This window comes from Schistocerca nitens, chromosome 6 (genome assembly GCF_023898315.1).
Source record: "Schistocerca nitens isolate TAMUIC-IGC-003100 chromosome 6, iqSchNite1.1, whole genome shotgun sequence".
Taxonomy (NCBI): Eukaryota; Metazoa; Arthropoda; class Insecta; order Orthoptera; family Acrididae; genus Schistocerca; species Schistocerca nitens.
In genome coordinates this window covers 604,245,396-604,258,851 of record NC_064619.1, presented here as the reverse complement: position 1 = coordinate 604,258,851, position 13,456 = coordinate 604,245,396, and the positions used below count along the sequence as shown (strand labels likewise).

General features: G+C 44.2%; 1 pseudogene; it reads left to right on the top strand.

The window, feature by feature from the left end:
* The first annotated feature begins 7,190 nt into the window (after nucleotides 1-7,190).
* Nucleotides 7,191-7,308, top strand: LOC126191874 (5S ribosomal RNA; annotated as a pseudogene).
* Nucleotides 7,309-13,456: the final 6,148 nt, after the last annotated feature.

Below are 13,456 nucleotides of genomic sequence, written 5' to 3'. Positions count from 1 at the left end.
TGTGTTCTTATTTCAATTTCCAGGAGTGTATCACATCAAGCGTGTGAACTAATGTAGGATACACATTAATTCCAGTTATATATACTCGCTGCCTGCACTAAGAGTCGTAAGACGCATGTTTTCTGGCGTTTCAGCACATATTGCCAGCCACTGTCGCCTAGCGGTTCTAGGCGCTTCAGTCCGGAACCGCGCTGCTGTTGCGGTCGCAGGTTCGAATCCTGCCTCGTGCATGGATGTGCTTGATGTCCTTAGGTTAGTTAGGTTTAAGTCGTTCTGTCTAGGGGACTGATGACCTGAGATATCAAGTCCCATAGTGCTTAGAGCCATTTGAACATTTTTTTCATTACTTATTGGCAGTTTGATTTTTGCACCGTGTAACTGGAGTCAGCCCAGCAAACAGTGCTCATCACGTTTTTCACGAGACCCGCAGCGCCGACGGAAAGCGTCGGTTCGTTTCCCGTTAGAAATAAAATTGAAATTCAATGAATGAGTTAACAGGTGTAGAAAAGCATTTTGGCTGCAAAGCTGAGCGAGCGAGCTAGTTGAAGTCTACCTTCGTGAGGTACGCTTCGAGGGCTGCCTTTCTTCTGGGCCTCGTGTAAGACTCGAAGAGTATCCCAGTACTCGAGCACTGACAGCACCGCCCTGGCCCACGGTGACTGCTACCGCCAAGCGTGCAGCGCTACCGAATCGCTGCTGGAGTACTGGGTTATACTTCGAGTTTTACAGTCCCTCTTATACATATCAACCATACCAATATTCCACTACACTAATCTGAGCCCGCTCCATCTAAAGAATTCGTAAAATTCTGGTTACAATTCATTTTTGTTTGTAACGGGAAATAAACCAACACTTTCCGTGGGCGCTGCGCGTCTCGTGAAAGACGTGATGAGCACTGTTTGCTGGGCTGACTCCAGTTACACATTGCAAAAACTAAACTGCGAATATGTGCTGAAAAAAAAATGGTTCAAATGGCTCAAAGCACTACGGGACTTAACATCTGAGGTCATCAGTCCCCTAGACTTAGAACTACTTAAACCTAACCAACCTAAGGACATCACGCGCATCCATGCCCGAGGCAGGATTCGAACCTGCGACCGTAGCAGCAGCACGGTTCCGGACTGAAGCGCCTAGAATCGCTCGGCCACAGTGGCCGGCAATATGAGCTTAAACGCCAGAAAAAATGCGTGTGACGACTCTTAGCGGAGACACCCTGTATATGAGTCCAAATGAAAATATTTTTTTTATATCATACAGAACCTGAAAAGGATGATGATGATGTTTGATTTGTGGGGCTCTCAACTGCCCGGTTATCAGCGCCAATACAAATTCCCAACCTTTGCTCAGTCCAATGTCGCCACTTTCAGAAATGATGATGAAATTATGAGGACAACACAAACAACCAGTCATCTCGAGGCAGGTGAAAATCCCTGACCCCCCCGGGAATCGAATCCGGGACCCCGTGCTAGGGAAGCGTGAACGCTATCACGAGACCACGAGCTCCGGACCCTGAAAACGAAATACTGCAACTGCAGTATCGAGGCAAAACGTATGCCATAGGACTACCATTTGTTATTATTAAGGTAAATTATATGGTGTGAGATCACGTCCATACATGTGGCGTTGTACCTGTCTGAGTGTAATTACTGAAAGGCGAGAAAGTGTCGGACAAAGAAAAATGTAAATGACACAATCATCTAAGACAAACATGACTGAATTCCTGCATGGTTCATAGTCGGAGATACAACTCTTTCGGAACAAACCGCCGTATGCTATACGACAATGGCAGTATAGCATACGGCGGTTTGTTGCTGAAGAATTGTATAGAACGAAATAACGACAGGAATAACATTACTACAATGAAGTATGCCAACGGCGGTTTGTTGAAGAATTGTGTAGAACGAGATAACAGTAACTACTGTGTTAGATAGTCACTGATTCATGGCCTATTACGGTAAAGCCATCAAAATCAATATTACAGTATAATGCCATAGAGGTCATAATAACAGAAGAAATAAGTATGAAACAAGTTCATCTACCTATAACTCATTTGAAACTAATCCTATCAAAATGGTAATCTGTCAAGCCTAAATTAAATCTCTGAAAGGCAAGTAACGAAAAACATTGCTGTACGTCATCAATATACGTCAGTATTTGTAAATAAAACCCGAAAAGGGACGCGTTAACCATTCAGTCGATAAAAAGGGGATAGGGGAGCGCCATGGTTTACATTTTTCTTTTCCCACACTGTCTCCCCAATCAGTGACTAGGCTCCAAACTTTTCAGGATACAACGCGACACGTACAGACGTGATCTTTCATCATACAATTTACCTTAATAATAATAAATAATACTCTTATGGCATATTTTTTGCCTCAATACTGTAGTAGTAGTATTCCACATTCAGGCCCTTACATTATTAAAAAAATTTAATTTGTACTTATATTCACTGCAGCGAAAAAGAAACTGGTGTAGACATGCGTATTCAAAAATATGATATGTAAACAGGCAGAATACGGCGCTCCGCTCGGCAACGCCTGTATAAGGCAACAATTGTCTAGTGCAGTTGTTAGATCGGTTACTGCTGCTACAACGGCAAGTTATCAAGATTTAAGTGAGTTTCAACGTGGTGTTTAGTCGGCGCACGAGCGATGGGACACACCATGTCCGAGGTAGCGATGAAGTGGGGCTTTTCCCGTACAACCATTTCACAAGTGTATCGCGAATATTAGGAATCCGGTAAAACATCAAATCTGCAACATCGCTGTGGCCAAAAAAAGATCTTTCAAAAACGGGGCCAACAACGACTGAAGAGAATCGTTCAACATGACAGAAGTGCAACCCTTTCGCAAATTCCTGCAGATTTCAATGCTGGGCCACCAACAAGTATCACCGTGCGAACCATTTATCGAAATACCATCGCTACGGACTTTCGGTGCCGTAGGCCCACTCGTGTATCCTTGATGACTGCACGACACAAAGCTTTACGCCTCGTCTGGGCTCTTCGACGCCAACATTGGAATGTTGTTGACTGAAAGCATGTTGCTTGGTCGGACGAGTCTCGTTTCAAATTGTATCGAGCGGATGGACATGTACAGGTATGGAGACAACGTCGTGAATCCATGGACCCTGCATGTCAGCAGGGGACTGTTCAAGCTGGTGGAGCCTCTGTAATGGGTGTGGGGCGTGTGCAGTTGGAGTGATATGGGACCCCTGATACATCTAGATACGACTCTGACAGGTAACACGTGCGTAAGCATCCTGTCTGATAACGTGCATCCATTCATGTCCATTGTGCGTTCCGACGAACTTGGGAAATTGCAGCAGGACAACGCGACACTCCACACGTCCACAGTTGCTACAGAGTGGCTCCAGGAACACACTTCAAACACTTCCGCTGGCCACCAAACTCCCCGGACATGAACATTATTGAGCATATCTGGGATGCCTTGCAACGTGCTGTTCAGTAGAGATCTCTACCCCCTCGTACTTTCACGGATTTATGTACAGCACTGCAAGATTAATAGTGTCAGTTCCCTCCAGCACTGCTTCAGACATTAGTCCAGTCCATGCCACGTCGTATTGCGGCGTTTCTGCGTGCTCGCGGCGAGCCTACACGATATTAGCCAGGTGTACTAGTTTCCCTGGCTCTTGAGTGCATATATGCTCTGTGATAAGAATTATTATGCATCTTATATTACATCTCTTTTGTTCCAACAATACCTAATATTATCGAAGAAACAGCTTTTTTTGATGTAGGCAATGTTTACATAAGCACAGATATTAGTTTACACATGTGCTTTGATGGTTTCAAATAACCGTTTTAAGGTGCCTCATTTTATTATTACAATAGTATCAACATTTGTGCATTAGCTGTAATATGTGTCGTGATTTCTGACGTACTGGGGCCACAAGATGACAATAATGTAGCGTCGAAACTGGTCATGTAACTAATATATTTTGTAAAAAGTATAGTTGTTTGTACTCGTTATTTCTACAAAATCTTATGCACGTGGATAGCTACGCTGCCTGCGCCACCCAAGGAGGGCGTGGCCTCAGGGTGGCCGTCGGTTGGCTGGCACGTGCATTTCTGCACCAACCCTCCCTCCCCCTCCCGCTCTCCCTCCCCCATCTACCCTATTGACGGGAATTACGAATTTTGGAGGGAATTTCTATGTTGGCAGAAATTTCTCATTTTGGCGGGAATTTCGAATTTTACTGGGAATTTCTTTGTCCCAAGCCTCTGCTGACGTATCACCCCACTGCCCTCACCCTGGAATTGGAAGGATATTCAAAATGACGATGCCCTCTTTGGGACTCGAACCTCGTCCTTCTGGAACGAAGGCCCAAGGGCACGACCAACACATGGGACCAGTCCAGATGCAGGAGAGGAAGGTTAGGTTAGTGTACTTTATTTATTTTGGTCCTAATTAAGTAATTAGGCATAAACATTGGGCCTGATTACACAACTACACGCATAGCACTATACAAGGACTGCCTAAATTCGCAATACAGCTCAAAAACTGACGTCGCATACGACTGGTGTTATCCTGCCAGGAAAAAAATTCGTAGTACAACTCCAAACTAGTGTCAGACATACTCAAACTCTAGCCTTCACCTACATACTGGCAGGGAAATGGTTGGGGTGCAAGATACTATCTTCACTTTTTTTTTTTTTGCTTAAAAATATTTTCAGCTGACATGATGCTGATGTTGGATGGAGATGAGTTTAATAAGTGTAAGCATAGAGCTGAGGACTGTACCTATCGATGTTTGATATGAGAGTTTGCTACAGACACCTGCTCGACAATCATAGGCAATCAAAGGCAATACACACAACTATAACTAATGGAAAATGATTCACTACTCTAATTACATATCGAAATTGTCGTGAAAAAAAAATAACAGCACTCGTAATCAATAAATCATAATACAACACATGTATTGGGGATTGGAAAAAATGGTCGTCATGTCACAACTACCACAAAAACTGACCCCAGAAAATTGCAGAGGGGGAGCAGCCTCAGCTGTGTCCTCCTTGATGGGCGGTAACGAACTAACCAACTTGGAGTCAGTCTTACGATCCTGCTCTACCAACCCTCATTCCTCCCTCTCCTCACCTTAGGTACGGGTAGAGGCCTGTTCTGTCTTGTCACTGACGGTCTACAAAGAGGTCCTTCTCGTGGCATTGATATACTGTCTCCAGTCTGCGGAAATCGGTCACAAATAGACAGAAGACAACAACAAGAGCCTTCATCAATCCGTTAAACGTATTTCTCGGAAAGATGGGACCTCCCCCTCGCCCTGGAACAACAAAAAAAAGTTTTCAAATGTCCACTGCTTGGAAAACAGGATGCCCTCTGCCTAAAGCGACCACAGACCGCAGAACAGCGTCCCACCGATCTGGTTGCAGAGTCTTCAGTACAATGCGTCCCAGATGAGCACGTGGCTGGGCAGTCAGCGCTATTGACGCCGACAAAAGCCACACATACCACACAGCGCGATGCCGGCATCCCTTGGAACAAATCTGAGATAAATGAAAGCTACCCTGACCGTGGGTTGTTTGAAAGGACAGCTGTGACTTCCTACAGAACTCACACATTACGACTCCAGCAGGCCCAACAGCAAGCGCACGTCGTTCTGAGGGCAAAAACACTGCACTGTAACAATTGTATTTAACATCAATGCGTCTCTTATAATCAAGCATCTACACTCCTGGAAATGGAAAAAAAGAACACATTGACACCGGTGTGTCAGACCCACCATACTTGCTCCGGACACTGCGAGAGGGCTGTACAAGCAATGATCACACGCACGGCACAGCGGACACACCAGGAACCGCGGTGTTGGCCGTCGAATGGCGCTAGCTGCGCAGCATTTGTGCACCGCCGCCGTCAGTGTCAGCCAGTTTGCCGTGGCATACGGAGCTCCATCGCAGTCTTTAACACTGGTAGCATGCCGCGACAGCGTGGACGTGAACCGTATGTGCAGTTGACGGACTTTGAGCGAGGGCGTATAGTGGGCATGCGGGAGGCCGGGTGGACGTACCGCCGAATTGCTCAACACGTGGGGCGTGAGGTCTCCACAGTACATCGATGTTGTCGCCAGTGGTCGGCGGAAGGTGCACGTGCCCGTCGACCTGGGACCGGACCGCAGCGACGCACGGATGCACGCCAAGACCGTAGGATCCTACGCAGTGCCGTAGGGGACCGCACCGCCACTTCCCAGCAAATTAGGGACACTGTTGCTCCTGGGGTATCGGCGAGGACCATTCGCAACCGTCTCCATGAAGCTGGGCTACGGTCCCGCACACCGTTAGGCCGTCTTCCGCTCACGCCCCAACATCGTGCAGCCCGCCTCCAGTGGTGTCGCGACAGGCGTGAATGGAGGGACGAATGGAGACGTGTCGTCTTCAGCGATGAGAGTCGCTTCTGCCTTGGTGCCAATGATGGTCGTATGCGTGTTTGGCGCCGTGCAGGTGAGCGCCACAATCAGGACTGCATACGACCGAGGCACACAGGGCCAACACCCGGCATCATGGTGTGGGGAGCGATCTCCTACATTGGCCGTACACCACTGGTGATCGTCGAGGGGACAATGAATAGTGCACGATACATCCAAACCGTCATCGAACCCATCGTTCTACCATTCCTAGACCGGCAAGGGAACGTGCTGTTCCAACAGGACAATGCACGTCCGCATGTATCCCGTGCCACCCAACGTGCTCTAGAAGGTGTAAGTCAACTACCCTGGCCAGCAAGATCTCCGGATCTGTCCCCCATTGAGCATGTTTGGGACTGGATGAAGCGTCGTCTCACGCGGTCTGCACATCCAGCACGAACGCTGGTCCAACTGAGGCGCCAGGTGGAAATGGCATGGCAAGCCGTTCCACAGGACTACATCCAGCATCTCTACGATCGTCTCCATGGGAGAATAGCAGCCTGCATTGCTGCGAAAGGTGGATATACACTGTACTAGTGCCGACATTGTGCATGCTCTGTTGCCTGTGTCTATGTGCCTGTGGTTCTGTCAGTGTGATCATGTGATGTATCTGACCCCAGGAATGTGTCAATAAAGTTTCCCCTTCCTGGGACAATGAATTCACGGTGTTCTTATTTCAATTTCCAGGAGTGTATTAAAAATGAAAGTACAATCGTGATGATGATAAATGTCCTCTTTCCATGAAAATAGGCAACGGCCTTGCCGCAATGGATACACCGGTTCCCATCAGATCAACGAAGTTAAGCGCTGTTGGGTGTGGCTGGCACCTGGATGGGTCACCATCCGGGGCGCCATGCGCTGTTGCCATATTTCGGGGTGCAATCAGCCTCGTGATGCCAACTGAGGAGCTACTCGACCGAATAGTAGCGGCTCCGGTCAAAGAAAACCATTATAACGGCCAGGAGAGCGGTGTGCTGACAACACGCCCCTCTTATCCGCATCCTGAGGATGACACGGCGGTCGGATGGTCCCGCTAGGCCACCTGTGGCCTGAAGATGGGGTGCTTTTTCCATGAAAATAGGTCCACACCAGTTTCTTTTAGTTTTATGAGCAAAATTGTTATAGTTTTTGTGTTCTACTGCAGGTCGCAATTCGCATTTCACTATTTTGTGACATCCAACAAAATGCATCGCCGTTGATTACAGATGACCAGACTCCAGACCCATGTTCACTCTATGTAAAATCGGAAAAAAACTTCCACTATTTTGCTGTGAAAACTACTGATCACTGCAGAATGTCATTATTTCGAAATCGTCGTTGGAGTAAAGAAAAAGCGAGAATTTAAACTCTGAAGAAAAAAATCTATGTTAAGCATGTCTTTCAGCCTGATGGAAAAATTATACGACCTGAGAGCATCTTTCATGTTCAAATCAGTGTATTATAAACATTCCAGTTGAAATAACATTACAGAATACAACCTTTCGTGCCATTTACTCACATGTCGGAAGAAAACATTGTCATTTTACATTCGACAACATGCTATAATTCAAGAGAATGTTACCGTTTTGCACACTATAGCAGGTCCTGTTTTACCAATGTGATGCTATACTACACTGGCTTTTACGAAATAAATCATGAGAGCCTGTCTTGTAATAGAACAACCTGTAAGATTTTACCATGTCCTTCTCTTCTGATACTTCGAAAGTAGCAGATTCTTGCAATCTGGTTTTGTAAGCAATTCGATAATCACAGCCTGTTTCGCGCGATCTACTCACATGTCATTATCATTTGAAGGTTTCACAACAAGCTATAATTCAAGTAGTGTCTACTCCGTAACTAGAGGTTGTGAAGTATGAAATAACATAGGACTTTCGGCAACACCTATTTTTAAACACGCAATCGTGACAATAATAATAAAACAACCAATAGTCCACGAGAATAGTTACAGCCGATTTCTATGATTTTAAGAGCAAAATCGGTGTAGTTTTGATAGAACTGTATGCATCAAAACCTTAACGGCTTGTACCACTCCTTGTAATAGAAACTCCTATAATATTTCATCACATCTCTCTCTCTTCCAATAAATGGGAAAAACAAATACCATCTGTGTGTTGACATCGAGCATTTACGTACACATGTATCGCTCTATTGGAGCTGAAGGCCAGTGCTCGAAGTTGCTTGCACAGATCTGCACAAAGTTTTGTCGACATTACTAAGGAAGACCATATCCAACGGACTATCTGTCACAAGAGAGGGTTCCTGTATTTTTCCTTCGTAAGTAGTTTAATACATTTCTCTTTTTCGGGCTGTAACACATCCAAGCATTGTATAACTACCGCTTTGTACACCGCCAACCACTTCGTTTTTTCTACAATGACTTTGAGATCTGTGTTAGGTGCTTAACTGCCGTTAACCCGTTTTGATCTACATCTACAGCTACGTGATTACTCTGCTATTCCCAATAAAGTGCCTGGCAGAGAGTTCAATGTACCACCTTCAAGCTGTCTCTCTACCGTTCCACTCTCGAACGGCACGCGGGAAAAACGAGCACTTAAATTTTCCTGTGCGAGCCCTGATTTCTCTTATTTTATCATAATGATCATTTGTCCCTATGTAGGTGAGTGCCAACAGAATGTTTTCGCAATCGGAGGAGAAAACTGGTGATTGAAATTTCATGAGAAGATCCCGTCGCAACGAAAACCACCTTTGTTTTAATGTTTGCCACTCCAATTCACGTATTATGTCTGTGACACTATCTCCCCTATTTCGCGATAATACAAAAACGAGCTGCCCTTCTCTGTACTTTTTCAATGTCATCCGTCAGTCCCACCTGATGTGGATCCCACACCGCCTAGAATAGGGCGGACAAGCGTGGTGTAAGCAGTCTCTTTAGTAGACCTGTTGCGCCTTCTAAGTGTTCTGCCAATGAATTGCAGTCTTTGATTTGCTCTACCCACAATATTATCTATGTGACCGTTCCAGTTTAGGTTATTTGTAATTGTAATCCCTAAGTATTTAGCTGAATTTACAACCTTCAGATTTATGTGACTTTTCGTGTAATCGAAATTTAGCTGATTTCTTTTAGTACTCATGTGAATAACTTCGCACTCTTCTTTATTCAGGGTCAATTGCCACTTTTCGCACCATACACATATCTTATCTAAATCATTTTGCAAGTCGTTTTGATCATCTGATGACTTTACAATACGGTAAATGATAGCATCATCTGCAAACAGTCTAAGACAGTTACTCAGATTGTCTCCTATGTCGTTAATATAGATCAGGAACAATAGAGGGCATATAAGATTTCCTTGGGGAACGCCGGATATTACTTCCGTTTTACTCGATGACTTTCCATCTATTACCACGAACTGTGACCTTTCTGACAAGAAATCACGAATCCAGTCGCACAACTGAGGCGATACTCCGTACGCGCGCAGTTTGGTTAGAAGACGCTTGTGAGGAACGGTGTCGAAAGCCTTCTGGAAATCTAAAAATATGGAATCAATTTGACATCCCCTGTCGATAGCACTTATTACTTCATGAGTATAAAGAGCTAGTTGTGTTTCACAAGAACGATATTTTCTGAATCCGTGCTGACTATGTGTCAATAAATCGTTTTCTTCGAGGTACTTCGTAATGCTCGAATACAGTATATGTTCGAAACCGTACTGCAAATCGACGTTAGTGATATTAGCCTGTAATTCAGCGGATTACTCCTACTTCCCTTTTGGGTATTGGTGTGACTTGAGCAATTTTCCAGTCTTTAGGTACGTATCTTTCTGTGAGCGAGTGGTTGTATATAATTGCTAAATATGGAGCTATTTTATCAGCATACTCTGAGAGGAACCTGACTGGTACACAATCTGGAGCGGAGGCCTTGCCTTTATTAAGTGATTTAAGCTGCTTTGTTACACCGAGGATATCTACTTCTATGTTTCTCATCTTTGCAGTTGTTATTGATTGGAATTCAGGAATATTTAGTTCGTCTTCTTTGGTGAAGGAGTTTCGGAAAACCGTGTTAAATAAATCTACTTTAGTAACACTGTCATCAGTGACTTCACCGTTGTTATCGCGCAGTGAAGGTATTGATTGCGTCTTGCCACTGGTGTGCTTTATGTATGACCAGAATCTCTTTGGGTTTTCTGCAAGATTTCGAGACAGAATTTCGTTGTGGAAATTATTAAAAGCATCTCGCATTGAAGTACGCGCTATGTTTCAAACTTATGCAAAACTTTGCCAATCTTGGGGATTTTGCGTTCATTTAAATTTCTGGCTCTCAGGGAAATCTGAGCATTGCATGGTATAAACTACGCAGCTCACACAACACACAGGACGATAGAAATGAAACACAGAGGTGATGTTCCTCACTGAAAGAAATGTGGAAGGTATCACAACATATGGTAGCTGGAAGATTTTGTGGCATTCTAGAACGTTTCCGACAGCTATTCGAAGGTCATGACCTACACAGATAATCTCATCTTCCACAGTGACAGGGTAGCGGATGTCTCACTGTTCCATTTTGAAGAACATTGTTTCCTCATTTTGCAGTTATGTACATGATTACTCTTCCTGTTTTGACCATCGCCGTAGGGTGCTGTCCACAACATGAGTGAGATAGTATATATAAAAAGAGGAACTGCTTTCTTATTGGTGAAAAAAAAAAAACATGTGGAGGGCATCACAGCATATGGAAATAGAACAAGTCTGCAGCATTCAGGAACGCTTCCAAGCAATTGTCTCAAGGTGATGACCTTTATATGTAATCCTGTGCTCCACGGTGATAAGTAACAGTGACAATGTCCGGTGTTCCACCAAGTCTCCTTACATCTCAACCGAGTGGTGACACTCAATCATTATGTGGTAACAAACAGCATACCAGCGGATGGACGGTATGGGAAAGACACCATTGATATGGGATGATGTACCCACCACAATTTATGGTGCGATAAGTTTTACCGGTTTTGCCAGATATTCTGTAATTTCAACGTCAGCCAATGACACAGCCGACTGCTTCCCATTTTCTGTATCATCACTAAATCACCCCTCCGCTACTCTGCAGGTACCATGTACTAGATTGCGACTGAATGTGCAGTACGTCCATTTAGCCATATATACCAAAGTATAGCAGACAGTGTTCTTTACCAATTTAATCGGGCTATCTATTTCCAGCGCATCAATCATAGTGCAGAATTTACGATTATGACTGGCCATCTTTCCCTGTGTGGATGGGCATCACAGAGTATTCTCACATTCCTAGCATAAAGTCGCAGATTGACAGATCCCTCGCACACTGTCCTCAAACAGTCCCCCCTGCAACACCGATCTTACCCACGACACCAATCCCAATGCACTGGAAATTTTGTAGATGACTTAATTCCATTGGTATAGGATGCTGTCTGGTATACTTTGGTGTATGGGGCTGAATGGATGTACTGCACAGTTATCGATCTCAATTCGCAATCTAGTATATAGTACTTATAAAGTAGTGGAAGCATGATTTAGCAATGATACAGAAATTGTGAAGCATTCTGCTGTGTCATTGGCTGGCATTTAAATATTACAGAACGGGGAGGGACTGTGGGGGGGGGACGTGCTAGCTGAGGAAAACTCATGACGTCATCCGGCAGGGATGGGTAATTAATTGATCAATTTAATTAATTTGCATATAAATTTGATATCAAAAGTGTCCTAGCACCGCCGTTACCCTACTGTTCCTGTATAGTGATGTCAATGATATAGACCTATAGTTGCATACATCTGTTCGATGTATGAGCCGGCCGAAGTGGCCGTGCGGTTAAAGGCGCTGCAGTCTGGAACCGCAAGACCGCTACGGTCGCAGGTTCGAATCCTGCCTCGGGCATGGATGTTTGTGATGTCCTTAGTTTAGTTAGGTTTAACTAGTTCTAAGTTCTAGGGGACTAATGACCTCAGCAGTTGAGTCCCATAGTGCTCAGAGCCATTTGAACCATTTTTTTGTTCGATGTATGAACTGCACTTGATATCTCCAGCGAACTTTGTCAAACTGTTGCTAGAAGAAGAACGAGTTCTTGAACATATGCACAGTCGTAGTATAGGTAGGGAGAGAAACATATCTTCGGCTTTTTCAGAGAGCAGACTGCAGCTGTAAGTGTTGCACAAGTTAAAAGGAATCAGACGTTGAGAAAGGAGTGACTTAATATTGTAACTTATTCCCGACGTTACATTGAGCGAGCTGCAAAGGAAACCAAGGTGAAATTTTGGATGGGTATTAAACTTCAGGGAGAAGAAATAAAATCTTTGAAGACTGCTAATGACATTGCGATTCTGGCTAAGAGGGAAAACAACGTGGAAGAGAATTTGAATGTAATGCATAGTATCTCGAAATGAGATTGTAAGATGAACACGATAAATAATAAAACAAGGATAATGAAATGTAGTTTAAGTAAATCAGACAATGCTGAGGGGATCTGATTTCAGAATGATATGTTGAAGTCAGTAGACGATTTCTCTTTTACTTTTGTTGGTGTTCATCTTATAGCCTCTTTTCAAGATTCTATTCATTCCATTCAACTATTCTATCCAGTCCCTTGTCGATTGTGACAAGACTACAATGCCATCATCAAACCTCGAGGTGCAGTGCAGACAAAAAGAGAATAGGAATTTTTCAAACATGGCACTACAGAAGAATGCTGAAAATTAGACGAGTAGATCATATAACTAATGAGGAGATAGTGAATCGAATAGAGGAAAAAAGTAATTTGAGACATAACATAACCTGATTACAAGAGGGGACCAGTTGAATGGGACTCATGAGGCATAAAGAAATCATATGTTTATTAAAACAATTGTAGAGGGAGAACAAGGTTTGAATACAGTACGCAGGCTCAAATTGATGTCGATCGTGGTAGTTATGCACTGAAGAGCACAACGACATCTCATCAGGCCTAGTTGCTTCCCTCTGTTAAGTGATTTTAGTTGATTGTCTATCCCGCAGTTGCGTACTCCGATATTTGTCATTCTGGTATTCGTGTGA